Source organism: Dendropsophus ebraccatus, chromosome 4 (genome assembly GCF_027789765.1).
Source record: "Dendropsophus ebraccatus isolate aDenEbr1 chromosome 4, aDenEbr1.pat, whole genome shotgun sequence".
NCBI classification, from domain to species: Eukaryota; Metazoa; Chordata; class Amphibia; order Anura; family Hylidae; genus Dendropsophus; species Dendropsophus ebraccatus.
In genome coordinates this window covers 16,497,994-16,507,019 of record NC_091457.1, presented here as the reverse complement: position 1 = coordinate 16,507,019, position 9,026 = coordinate 16,497,994, and the positions used below count along the sequence as shown (strand labels likewise).

The 9,026-nt window shown below is 48.7% G+C and overlaps 7 non-coding genes across 7 annotated transcripts in view; all 7 read right to left on the bottom strand.

Moving 5' to 3' along the window:
- Positions 1–7,124: 7,124 nt before the first annotated feature.
- On the bottom strand, positions 7,125–7,241 carry LOC138790395 (U5 spliceosomal RNA). The gene has a single exon (XR_011363057.1). It is a non-coding gene; the product is annotated as a U5 spliceosomal RNA (small nuclear RNA).
- Positions 7,242–7,412: 171 nt separating this feature from the next.
- LOC138790381 (U5 spliceosomal RNA) lies at positions 7,413–7,530 on the bottom strand. The gene has a single exon (XR_011363046.1). It is a non-coding gene; the product is annotated as a U5 spliceosomal RNA (small nuclear RNA).
- Positions 7,531–7,730: 200 nt separating this feature from the next.
- LOC138790386 (U5 spliceosomal RNA) lies at positions 7,731–7,848 on the bottom strand. The gene has a single exon (XR_011363049.1). It is a non-coding gene; the product is annotated as a U5 spliceosomal RNA (small nuclear RNA).
- A 196-nt stretch (positions 7,849–8,044) lies between these two features.
- On the bottom strand, positions 8,045–8,162 carry LOC138790380 (U5 spliceosomal RNA). Its single transcript, XR_011363045.1, has one exon. It is a non-coding gene; the product is annotated as a U5 spliceosomal RNA (small nuclear RNA).
- Positions 8,163–8,358: 196 nt separating this feature from the next.
- Positions 8,359–8,476, bottom strand: LOC138790391 (U5 spliceosomal RNA). Its single transcript, XR_011363053.1, has one exon. It is a non-coding gene; the product is annotated as a U5 spliceosomal RNA (small nuclear RNA).
- Positions 8,477–8,672: 196 nt separating this feature from the next.
- On the bottom strand, positions 8,673–8,790 carry LOC138790384 (U5 spliceosomal RNA). The gene has a single exon (XR_011363047.1). It is a non-coding gene; the product is annotated as a U5 spliceosomal RNA (small nuclear RNA).
- A 198-nt stretch (positions 8,791–8,988) lies between these two features.
- LOC138790388 (U5 spliceosomal RNA) overlaps positions 8,989–9,026 on the bottom strand; it is a 117-nt gene continuing 79 nt past the window's right edge. The window contains exon 1 of the small nuclear RNA XR_011363051.1: positions 8,989–9,026. This exon is cut by the window's right edge and continues 79 nt beyond it. This is a non-coding gene — a small nuclear RNA (U5 spliceosomal RNA).

The window sequence follows — 9,026 nt, the reverse complement described above, 5'->3', positions numbered from 1 at the left end:
ACAGGACTTGCCAAAATCCTGGTCTGATTGTAGTGGTTGTTCTACTGTAGTGGCCGGGTTGGGTATTGCATCAGCAATCAGCAAAGTGATGTCACCCACCATGCTGCTAGTGGGCTCTAGGTCATGAGAGGTGCCCAAACGTATTCTAAGAGCATTGCAGTGGAGCCAGGCAGGGCATGGCCAGAAGTGTAAGCTCCTCCTCACCTCCAGCAGGCACTAAAGCGTGGGTTCTTAGCTTCCTGGGTAAACACATCCAATGTTATTCTGGAAAACCTGTGGTATTAAGCAGAATACAGCAAACCAGCACTGTATAAAGCAGGCCTAGCTTACTGTCAGCAGATTTCCCGGACACAACACTCCATACCCAGGGCATTGACTGCCAGTATGTATAAAGTATCCCTGGCTTACTGTTTTATTAGTAGAGTTAGGGCTACTATTGTCTTAGCTCCACTTTCCATGGCATCTTATGCTAATAGATTAGGCAAGGGAGCATGGACACCTGTCAAAGACAGCATAGTGCGCTCTGCAAAGTTTTAGCGACCAACCTGTATAAATGGTGCTGGCTATATCTGTACACAGTGAACAGTAGTGCAAAGCACTCCCATAAACACACAGGAGGAGAGAGGGGCACAGTAGTGTGTGTCTGCAATGTCTTGGATCCCATTACACAGCTGCTTTAGGTTTAATATTATTCCGTGGTTCACACTATGTTGGGTTACCATATATTCTATGTATGTGTTTCTATTCACTGCCTGTAAGTATACACTGAAGGGTCTTGGGTGTGCAAAGGTTAACAAATTGTCTGCCGTTTCACCATGTAACATGTACAAGAGTCTGTCTGTCTGGTCACCAACCCTCTCTCAGCCAATGAGGGGGCTTATCACCTTGAGCCTCTCTCCACCAATGGGAATAATCCCTGTAGTTAATAAATAAGGGTGGACTAAGACTTAGTCAGTTCAGTCAGTCAGTGTATCGTTCTTCAGGGTCTGGCCAGTGTGCTTAGCCTAATCAAGCCATTTCCTCAACTCTGTTCCAGTCCACACTGCAAGGAGCATATTCATCTTCTTCTCCTAGACCAGGGTTAGAGAAATTGCTTCTTGCTTCTGGACCTCCTGAATTCATTGTTTCCTCCTAGGCCTTCAGTCGAAGACAGTACTGATCATCTGTCATGTTGATGGCCGTGCTCCTGCATCAACCCTTCCGGGTTGGACTATGTTCCCTTAATTAGTCATCTCCCCTTAGCAAATATACCATTTTCCCATTCTCAGAGGCAATCAGTTATGCTAAAAGCAGAGTTTTTAAATGGAAAGTGATCAGAGCAGTACGCATTAAAAAGATGTCTGCTTGCTGTCTATGCAAGCTAATAATCCTCTGCAAGCTAAACACATCAGCAGCTCTCCTGTCTATGACTCCAGGATTAGAGATCTCACCTTCACTGATACATTGTAACAGATTGCAGCTGTGTGAGTTGCTCCATTGCCGGATAGTCAGTAAACAACCTACTTATTAACAACAATATTATCACTGGCAGAAGATTCTATTCATCTCAGTAATAATTATTCCTAGAAATTCCTAATTGTATCAGGAAAAACAAGGTCCAAACATGTACACAGCATCGGCCGTGCCAAGGTATACAGCATTCCATGTTATCATGATAGCAATCTTAATCCGTAAAGATGCTGGATAAATTATACCTTGCATTATGCAATCTACCCTCTGCTGGTATAAAATGTATGGCGCCACTTATTGCTCAGTAATACTATTTTCAGTGATGCAGCCATACCCATCAGGAACACATCCACTGGACAGTCTGGAGGAAGTTATGCATGTTGATGTGCATGTCATGCACCACACATAATTATTTCCTCCTTTAGAATAATCCCCACTCCCCCATAAGTAAAAAAAACAACAACACACATACTTACCTAGTTCCCTACAGTACGCCATTTTGTTTTTCTTCATACTCAGCTAACCGCACAGTGACATTCCTGCCAGGCTAGGCTCTCCTGCACCTGGGGCAAACACACTTGGCGTATCCGCAGCGAGTTTCTCGCTGCTAATACGCAGCAAAACTTGCTGCGGATCCCATCCCTGTTTACTCAATGGCAGGCAAACTCGCAGCCCGCCCCGTTAACCCGCCGGCCGCCGGAGACTCCTGCTTGCTTTGGCGGTATACGGTGTCTTCACGTCCCGCTCGGCAAATCAGTGCACTGCGGCGGGGCAGCGCACTGATTGGCCGAAGCAAGCTGGAGCGGGGACCCGGTAATGTATAGTCTCTGGCAGCCGGCGGGATAAAGGGGCGGGCTGCGGACAAGCTCGCAGCAGGGATGTACATCCCTGCTGCGTGTTTGTCTGCCATTAAAAGAATAGGGCCGGGATATGCAGCGAGTCTCGCTGCAGATACGCCAAGTGTGTTTGTAGCCTTTATGAAGTGTAGATGAGCAATTGTTTACATGAGCGATTCGGCCATCTCTACTGGCAGCACTAGTGCAGTGTTCACAATATGGGATACATAATGTCATATTTACTGTGTACCTGGAATGTTCCCATTTAAAATTTGGTCCCTGAGTACCTCAACGGAGGCGCCGTTGCCTCCACTCCCTGCTGTCTGTACCTGAGGAGGCACCCTTGTCTTTGCTCCCTGCTGTCTGTACCTGAGGAGGCGTCGTTGTCTCCGCTCCCTGCTGTCTGTACCTGAGGAGGCGCTGTTGTCTCTGCTCCCTGCTGTCTGTACATGTGAATTAGGAGGCGAAGCTTCCTGATCTATCTCCAGTGTGACACCCAGTGCAATGTGATTCTATGGTGCCGTCTCCTAATGCTCAGGTACGCTCGGCAGTAGAGTTGTTCAAACTTCGGGAAATCCTAGGTTCTATAGAACCCAAACATTCACAAACCTGCCGCATTAGAGTGCTGATGCCTTCCCAGTCCGTGGGGAAGGAGGAAACTGCCCGGCTATTACCTAGGCTGAATCCCGGAATTCCAGTCTCCTCCTTCCCCACGGACCGGGAAGGCATCAGCAATCTAATGCAGCAGGTTTGTGAATGTTTGAGTTCTATAGAACCTAGGATTTCCCAAAGTTCCATCAACTCCACTCAGCAGCGGAGACAGCAGCAGTAACACCTCCAGTAAGGTATAACCTCACCAAATTCAAAATAGAAATAATTTAGAAAAATGACTCTCTTATCATGGTCGCTGTATATACAGATACAGGTGCTTTATAGATCGGCGTAGGGAAGCTTGGCTCACCAGCTGTTGCAAAACTACAACTCCCATCATACATGGACAGTCAAAGCTAAAACTTTGGCTGTCCAGACATGATGGGAGTTGTAGTTCTGCAACAGCTGGAGAGCCAAGGTTCCTACCCCTATAGATAGTAGGTGAGGTTTATATAAATGTGATATATATTTGGATAGGGCAGTTATTAAGGGGTTAAAGATGGAATAATGTACAACCAGACCAGAACCCTAAATAGTGTTTCCCCCATCCCAGACTGGTGTCACCCTGTACCCCCCTGTCCATCCTCCCCTCCCCAGGCTGTGCACCCCTGATTGTCCTCCCCTTCCCACACACCTGTATCTTCTTTGTTCCTCCTCCATAGTGCAGTGCAGTACAGGACCTGCGCTGACAGGATAGTCACATGTCAAGGTCCTTCACCATCTCTTTACTGCACTCCTGGCACTCCGTCTCCTGGCTGCTGTTTAGCCCTAATTTGCACAAAATTGCGGTAAAAACGCAGCGATTTTGTGCAAATTATAGCTAAACAGCAGCCAGGAGACAGTACACAATGGGAAATACCTCGTCCCCTGCCTCCTCACACTGACAGAGGGCAGGAGCTTCCAGGCTGCGTCATCCACTGCCATCCTCTCTCTGCTCCCTGTGATGGCGCCCCCCCCCCCCCTGGTCTCAGCGCCCGGGGCAGCTGCCCCCCCCCCCCCAGCTACGGCCCTGCAGTTAACATTTTCCGGTATATAAGGCGATTTTTGAACCCCTGAAAATCTTCTTAAAAGTTGGGGGTCATCTTATATGTTGGAAAATACTGTATTTAAATCACTGCACAAACGCCTAGACTTTCGATTAGTTGTGTCAGTACTGCAAACAAGTGCCAATCTTTATCTTAATCTATTTACAGATAAAACACGCTAAATTATGAACCAATTAGGCCACATTTTTAGCCTTAAAGGGAACCTGTCACCCCCCGTGCCGGGGTGACAGGCTCCCGACCCCCCGCTACAGCCCCCTATACTCACCTGATCCCGCGGGGTCCTGCTTCCTGATCCGGTCGGGTCACGGAGATCTCAGCCTCTGCAGCCTGGCGCGCGCGCTGGGAGATGAGTCCAACGCTCATAGAGAATGACAGGAGAATCCAGCGTTCCGTCATTCTCTATGAGCGTTGGACTCATCTCTCAGCGCGAGCGCCGGGCTGCAGCTGCTGATATCTCCGTTATTATTGTAGTTTACACACTGAGGCTATGTTCACAGTATGTAAGTTCCGTAGTAATCACGGCAGTTGTAACAACGTGATTTCTACGGTACTTATGTAGTGTTGCCTTCTGAGGAAACCCGGCCGGAGTGTATACACAATGTGCAGGATGATCTTTTCAGAGGCCGGCCAGGTCACGGAACGGCCAGTCTCTTACAAAGTCTGAACATAGCCTTATGGGGCGTTTACATGGAACAATTATCGTTCAAATTTCCGCAATAACAATTGCATTTGAGTGATAATCGGCTCGTGTAAACACAGCGAACGATCAAGTGACAAGCTATAAATCGTTTATTGTGACCTTCCAACAAGTTCTCAAATCGTCGTTGGTTGTTTCCTAAAAATTCGCTAATCGCTTCATCTAACCAGTCTTTCACAGATTTTTCCAAAAATTTATCGTTCTGTCTAAAGGCTGATCGTTATAAAAAACACATTGTTACTAATCGTTCAATTAGGCGAATTATTGCTCCGTGTAAATGGACCATTAAACATTCTCACATTTACTTTTTATGCAGACTGAAAGTTCCATGGGATACACTTATCTCCTTTTCCTCTGTGCCCAGTCTGGGGGAGCAGCCTGCAGCCCCCCACCCCTTGCACCGACTGTATGGAAGGGCGCCCTGGGTGACAGGAAGGAAGATAGCGAAGCTGTTGCACAGGAAGGCCGGGACTTATGGGCACAGGGGAAGGCACAGGGGAAGGGGACGGGAGTTATGCATTCCCTAGCACCTAACAAAAGTTTACCCTTAAAATAAAAACAGTGATGAAGTGAAAATCCCTTTGTAAATATCCTACCCCATAGGCATCCAAATAGTAGTAAGTCCTCCATGCAGGTGTTCCATACTCTGTAATGTAAAAACAAAAACATATTCACCATGCTGCAGTGTCTCCTCTTCCTCATCATATCTATAAGACAGTAGATTGTTGGGAGTGAGACAGGCCAAGCTTCTTTATTGGGGCCCATGAACCTTTAGGTACGTTCCAGGGATTAATGGCCTATCTGGCAAACAAGAAGACAACAGTATTATATATAAAATGAAGAGGTTGATTTAAACAATAGGTCATTTACTGATGACACATTTCCTTTAAGCTCTGTGTTCCCAAACCTGATGAGAACAAGATATAGATCATCGCTGTATGTAATAACTTTGCCTGAAGGACATTTTTAGCACTCTTAGAAGAAATGTAAATTTCTTATTAATTGTGCAATCCTATAAGAGGTGTGGGCCAGGCAGGATCTAGCAGTTGTAACCAGGAAACGGTAGAAAATCTATTTCTTTAGTCAATCAAACCATACATATGAAGGTGGAACGAGAAATATGAGAATGTGCGGCAGTCATTTATTCTGTGTGTCCATATGTCATCCATAGTGCCCCTATTACAGTTCTACTCTGATTGCCTCTAAGGATGCCAACCAAGCTCTTTACCAGCGTAGCCGATAATGAGTGCTGCCATCCAACCAGTTCGATGTTAGGCCATTCAAAAGACATTGTCTAAATAACTCTCTAGTAGACTAAAGGCCCTATTCCACGGAACGATTATCGTCCGTATTCGGCCGATATCGGCCGCTATGGACAATGATCGTCCCGTGGAAAAGAGTGCAACGATCAGCCGACATCGTTCATGTCGTTGAAAAACAAGAGACTGATATAGCAGCGATCTGCTGCCGTTGCTCCGTTGAATAGGAGCGTCGGCAGAAGGCGCTGCTATATCCTATGGGCTGCCCGGACAATCAGCGATCACCCGGGCAGCTCCCCGCCGCCCCCTCCCGCACTCACCCACTCGCTGCAACCGCGTTGAATATCGGCGGCAGCGAGCAGGGAACAAGGAGCAAACGAGCGCTGATACCGCTCGTTTGCTCCTCTTAACGACCGGTGGAATAGGGGCTTCACAAACCTCAATGTGAGCCACTGCAAGGAAAGGAAAAGGCAAATCTAGATATTGGTCAAAGTCTTGGGCTACAAGCATATATGAGTGGTCAGGAAGAGGCAAACAGTGGTGTAGTGCTGCAGCTCCGGTGGGATCAACAATGTTAGTGATACCAGACAGGAAATTATAGGTGGCTTTGGGGTCGGTGGTCTTCGGGGTGTAGAGGGTGCTGTAGAAGTCAGCGATGACAGCCATCACCTTCTCTTTCCCCGCCGCATGCTTCTGGTCTTGTTTTGCAGCTCAGTCAAGGGCATGTGGCCGGTGTGGAGTTTCCTGAAAAAGAATTTGTTACATTTCTCATCCTTCTCCAGGTTCTCCTCCTTGGAACGAGAGACAATATTTTTGGATTCCTCCCCAAAGTGCCTTTTCAGGCTCTTTTTGGTCTTTTCCAGCTCCTCTCTGACGTCCCTGCCGCACTGGAGAAGATCTTGCAGTGACCGCTGCAGCCTCCTGAAGTGCCTCTTTTTCCCAGTCGCCTGTTGTGTGCTTTTGGCATGAAAGAAACTGCGAAATTCAACTTTGATGAACTCCCAACAATAGCTAACACTTATAACTAAACATTTCTCATTACACCATATGATGTAAGCCCCTCTGAGTTCCTCCAGGACTTCTTCCTGTGCCAGCAGCACACAATTCAACTTCTAAGAGCCTGGACACCTCAGAAGAAAATGGCTCTGTGCTCAGAGAAGAAACAGGGGACCATAGAATGCTTCGAATGCCAGACTGTTCAGGAGATAAACACAATCTCAAGAAAACTCAGTTTTGCTCCTCTCCACGGAAATCTTTAGTAAAAGGTGAAAGATTTATGCAATGTGAAGAGAAACCAGAGTATGCCCAGCCAAGCCGCCCTAGTCCCGTCCCCTTGCCCGCGCTCAGCCAAAACACGAGCGAGCATCCCTCCCTCCGACTACCAGCTGGCTGCTCAGAAGAGGCGGTGCTTGCTCTAGATAGGCAAATGAGGCCACCAGTGATGGTAGTTGCTGTCGTTCAACCAGGACAAGGAAGCTCCAGCCAAAGCTGGAGCATGCAAAAATTGCAAGAAAACTCAGTTTTGCTCCTCTCCACGGAAATCTTTAGTAAAAGGCGAAAGATTTATGCGATCTGAAGAGAAACCAGAGTATGCCCTGCCAAGTCGCCCTGGTCCAGGCCCCTTGCCCGCGCTCCTCGGTTAGGCCAGGGAGAGCGCTCGGCCAAAACACGAGCGAGCATCCCTCCCTCCCTCCGACTACCAGCTGGCTGCTCAGAAGAGGCGGTGCTTGCTCTAGATAGGCAAATGAGGCCACCGGTGATGGTAGTTGCTGTCGTTCAACCAGGACAAGGAAGCTCCAGCCAAAGCTGGAGCATGCAAAAATTGCAAGAAAACTCAGTTTTGCTCCTCTCCACGGAAATCTTTAGTAAAAGGCGAAAGATTTATGCAATCTGAAGAGAAACCAGAGTATGCCCTGCCAAGCCGCCCTGGTCCCGGCCCCTTGCCCGCGCTCCTCGGTTAGGCCAGGGAGAGCGCTCGGCCAAAACACGAGCGAGCATCCCTCCCTCCGACTACCAGCTGGCTGCTCAGAAGAGGCGGTGCTTGCTCTAGATAGGCAAATGAGGCCACCGGTGATGGTAGTTGCTGTCGTTCAACCAGGACAAGGAAGCTCCAGCCAAAGCTGGAGCATGCAAAAATTGCAAGAAAACTCAGTTTTGCTCCTCTCCACGGAAATCTTTAGTAAAAGGCGAAAGATTTATGCGATCTGAAGAGAAACCAGAGTATGCCCTGCCAAGCCGCCCTGGTCCCGGCCCCTTGCCCGCGCTCCTCGGTTAGGCCAGGGAGAGCGCTCGGCCAAAACACGAGCGAGCATCCCTCCCTCCGACTACCAGCTGGCTGCTCAGAAGAGGCAGTGCTTGCTCTAGATAGGCAAATGAGGCCACCGGTGATGGTAGTTGCTGTCGTTCAACCAGGACAAGGAAGCTCCAGCCAAAGCTGGAGCATGCAAAAATTGCAAGAAAACTCAGTTTTGCTCCTCTCCACGGAAATCTTTAGTAAAAAGCGAAAGATTTATGCAATCTGAAGAGAAACCAGAGTATGCCCTACCAAGCCGCCCTGGTCCCGGCCCCTTGCCCGCTCTCCTCGGTTAGGCCAGGGAGAGCGCTCGGCCAAAACACGAGCGAGCATCCCTCCCTCCGACTACCAGCTGGCTGCTCAGAAGAGGCGGTGCTTGCTCTAGATAGGCAAATGAGGCCAACGGTGATGGTAGTTGCTGTCGTTCAACCAGGTCAAGGAAGCTCCAGCCAAAACTGGAGCATGCAAAAATTGCAAGGAAACTCAGTTTTGCTCCTCTCCACGGAAATCTTTAGTAAAAGGCGAAAGATTTATGCGATCTGAAGAGAAACCAGAGTATGCCCTGCCAAGCCGCCCTGGTCCCGGCCCCTTGCCCGCGCTCCTCGGTTAGGCCAGGGAGAGCGCTCGGCCAAAACACGAGCGAGCATCCCTCCCTGCGACTACCAGCTGGCTGCTCAGAAGAGGCGGTGCTTGCTCTAGATAGGCAAATGAGGCCACCGATGATGGTAGTTGCTGTCGTTCAACCAGGACAAGGAAGCTCCAGCCAAAGCTGGAGCATGCAAAAAATTGCAAGAA